Below are 4,395 nucleotides of genomic sequence, written 5' to 3' on the forward strand. Positions count from 1 at the left end.
GAGGTCAGTGGGGGAGAGAGAGAGAGATTTGAAGATGGTCCACTGCTGGCTTTGAAGGTGGAGGAGGGACCTTTGACCAAGGCATGCAGGTGGCCTCTAGAAGCTGGAAGAAGGAAGGAAACAGATTCTCTGTGCAACTCCCAGAAGGGTCACCCGACATTTCTGATTTTAGTACCTCTGACTTCTGGAATTGTAAGATCATAAATCTGTGCTGCTTTAAGCCACTAACTTTGTAGCAATTATTTACAGCAACAATAGGAAACTAATAAAGTAGGTATTGTTCAGGAGTGGATAGGAAGGCCCTCTAACAGACCTTGTTCATTCCTTTCAAAAAAGAAAAAGGTAATAGATCACTTCCATGAATCTTCTCCTCTAAATTGGAATCTCAGAGATGGTGCCTCCGAAGCACATATTGTATTTGATAGGAAATAGCTGATGTCTCTTACCCAGTATAGAACTCAGGACCATTTTTCAACATTCCCAATGAAGTTGCCTTCCTGTACTCTTTCTTTCTTTATTTTTTTTTTGAGACAGTCTCGCTCTGTTGCCCGGGCTAGAGTGAGTGCTGTGGCATCAGCCTAGCTCACAGCAACCTCAAACTCCTGGGCTTAAGCAATCCTACTGCCTCAGCCTCCCAAGTAGCTGGGACTACAGGAATGTGCCACCGTGCCCAGCTAATTTTTTCTATATATATTTTTAGTTGGCCAGATAATTTCTTTCTATTTTTAGTAGAGACGGGGTCTCACTCTTGCTCAGGCTGGTCTCGAACTCCTGACCTCGAGCAATCCACCCGCCTTGGCCTCCCAGAGTGCTAGGATTACAGGCGTGAGCCACCACGCCCGGCCTGTACTCTTTCTTAAAGAGCATGGCACATCACATCATTCTCTCATTGTCCTTCTCAAAGTCATTCAATGGTCCAATCGCCTACAGGATAAAAATTAAACTCCATAGTATTCCATTGAAGCCTCTGGTGCTAACTGCCTTACTATATCACCTTTCACTGATTCAAGCCTCCCCACATCTTATGTTCCAATCACACGGGGCTTTGTGCTCCTGCCTGATCATGCTCTCTGTGATCACATCCTCCTCCATTGCTGCTTAGGCTGTTCCCAAGGGGGAGGCTTGCTCCCCTCCCTCCCCTTCCTGCATTAACCTGAGGCACTGGATCCCCCAGTGGATTGCCAATACCTCCCTGAAGCTCTTTTAACATTCTGCTTCATTAGATTAGCCACATTTGTGTATTACCCTACAACATAAACACAATGAGGGCAGGAACAATATTGTAAATTTCTCGCAGATCTCTTTCATTTCTCACCACCACCCCCCCCCCAGACACACACACACACACACACACACACACACACACACACACACACAGACATACACATACAAGTCACTCAATAAATGCTGAAAGAATTAATGTGTATTGGGGTGGCAGAGCTGCAAGGGGACCAGTGTTCACGTTTCAAGAATGTGCTTTCCCCTCTACTAAGGAGAAAAAGTGTTAGGAGGCAGGATTAGGAGTGGGAGGGGTCTGGGTTCAATTACATGCTCTGACACATACTAGCTGTGTGACTTTAGGCAAGGTACTGAATATCCCTGTGCTGCAGTTTCCTCCCTTATAAAAAAATGGGAATAATAATATCTTCTTTCATGACTGTGGTTAGTGTAATGAGATGACATGTTCAAAGTCCTTAGCACAGAAAACTGGCACCAAGTAAGCATTATACGTGTCAGCTGTTATTATTAACATTATTTTTACTATATAAGCCTTGTCAGCATGGGCAAGTCCCTTCCCCTCGATGGCTTTGGTTTTCTCACCTCACTATAACAACCCCAGATTCTCAAGATTATCTCCAGCATTACATTTTATTTTAAAATGTAAAAAAAAATGACTATTTCAAAATGTTTATCAACGATAAAGTATTAGGCAAATGTTTGGCCTCCCCAATTCAGTTCCAATTTGACCTTGCCATATATGCCTCCCGCCAACACATACCCTCCCCCGTCACCAAAATGAGATCTCCAGAAGTTAATGAAAATTAATAATCTCTAAATAAAAATACTAAGTTTCTAAATCACGGTTATTTCTAAACCTTTTCCTTACACTCTACATCACAGTGGACTTATCTTTTAACGGTGCCCGTTCTGTGAACAGCCCAAGGGATTTGTTGTTGTTGCTGTTGTTTTACATCAGATTTGACATCAGACTCAAAATTGAGACAGGGTGGGAACTTTGTCAAGTTCAAGTCATCTCTGCAGCACCGCTGCTTTGCCCTGTTTTTAATGAGCTGGCGTCCTCCTTTTGAGACAGACTGAAGTGAACTTGGATCAGACCCTTAGTCCTGAAACAATGCGCCCTACCTTTGTTGAAGCCCAAAGAGCTTTTCTGTGCAAAGGCCAGTGTGTCTTAACAAATGGCATTCCGCACATTTTCTCCACGGAGGCTCCAGCCTCAGCGGGATTCCACTGCATTCTTGGCAGTCCGGCTCCTTTCCTCTGGCAGGGGGTCAGCCTGGGGCCACTGGGGTCAAGGAACCTCCACGGGCTGCCCCTGCCTCCAAGGCAGACAATGCGAGCCCCCAGCGCAGCGCTTCCTGCTTCATTGGCCTGGGCTTGTGTGTATGTGTGTGTACGCGCGCAACTACCCAGTGAGGGGGGCTCCCGGCCTGCAGAGGGGGGCACAGCTAAGGCTGCACTGGAGGTACCAAGAAGGAAGCAGAGTGGGACAGAGTCTCATTTTATTTCATGTTTTTAAGGAGGGGATTCCTGCGGGAAGGGGCTGGGAGGGAAGGTCTTGCAAGCAGCCGTGCTGCGGGACACGCACGGTACTGCCTTTGGTCCCAATCACAGCTGATCCTCCTTGCAAGTACGTGATGGCCACGAAAAGGCCTGCAGCAGGAAGGAAATAGTATGAACAGCACTTATGTTTGGGTAGAGAGACTATGGGTCACTTTCCTTTTCATCCTTACATTTCCTATATTTTCTCATTTATTTTAGCAATGACTATGCATTGCTCATGTAATACCTTTTCACAACCTCACCCTTAAAGGGTGCTTCTCATTGCTGCAGTCTGTGTGTAAAATTTCCCACAGTCAAGAGTTGGGGCCGGGCGCGGTGGCTCACGCCTGTAATCCTAGCACTCTGGGAGGCTGAGGCGGGTGGATTGTTTGAGCTCAGGAGTTCCAGACCAGCCTGAGCAAGAGCAAGACCCCGTCTCTGCTAAAAATATAAAGAAATTATATGGATAGCTAAATATACATAGAGAAAAAATTAGCCGGGCATGGTGGCACATGCCTGTAGTCCCAGCTACTCGGGAGGCTGAGGCAGGAGGATCGCTTAAGCCCAGGAGTTTGAGGTTGCTGTGAGCTAGGCTGACGCCACGGCACTCACTCTAGCCGGGCAACAGAGTGAGACTGTGTCTGAAAAAAAAAAAAAAAGTTGGGAAGGCCTCTTAAAATGCACAAATGTGTGTGGAGCGAGCTGGGGTACAGATTGACAAGTGAGGGGAGGTTTCCTGCAGAGCCTATTAGTGCCCATGAGTCTGTGCCCAGGGATTTCGTTGGTCTGGTGTGTAAGTCTGGAAGACTGGGCCCTGGTGCAACAAACCACAGGAGAGAGCACTCGGGTTGTGTGGGGCTGGGAAAGTGGCTCTGAAGAGGATACGGCAGGAAAAAGGCAAAGCGTATGAGCCAATAATATGTGTGCGTGCACACACGTGTGTGCGCGTGCATCTGCCTGGCTGCCTCTCAAAGCAGGAGAATGCTCATGCCAGAAAGGAACGAAAGAGTAAAGAGCTGGGATAAGAATATGAAGTTTTGTGGGGGAAAGCTTAGGAAGGCAGACCAGAAACTGTAACCTCAGGGCATGACCTTATCTCCTCATTCGCAAAATGAGCCTGTGAGGCCAGCACTGTCCAATATAGTTGCCACTGGCCACTTGTGGCTATTGAGCACTCTCAATGTGGCTGGTCTGAACTGAGATGTGTGATGAGCGTAAAATACACACTGGATTTCAGAGACTTAGTACCAACAACAAAAAAAAATTTTAGGCCAGGCGCGGTGGCTCATGCCTATAATCCTAGCACTCTGGGAGGCCGAGGCGGGTGGATCACTCGAGGTCAGGAGTTCGAGACCAGCCTGAGCAAGAGTGAGACCCCATCTCTACTAAAAACAGAAAGAAATTATCTGGCCAACTAAAAATATATATAGAAAAAATTAGCCGGGCATGGTGGTGCATGCCTGTAGTCCCAGCTACTCGGGAGGCTGAGGCAGGAGGATCGCTTAAGCCCAGGAGTTTGAGGTTGCTGTGAGCTAGGCTGACACCACGGCACTCACTCTAGCCAGGGCAACAAAGTGACACTCTGTCTCAAAAAAAAAAAAATTTTTAAATAGC

The sequence above is a fragment of the Lemur catta genome, chromosome X (genome assembly GCF_020740605.2).
Source record: "Lemur catta isolate mLemCat1 chromosome X, mLemCat1.pri, whole genome shotgun sequence".
Lineage (NCBI taxonomy): Eukaryota > Metazoa > Chordata > Mammalia > Primates > Lemuridae > Lemur > Lemur catta.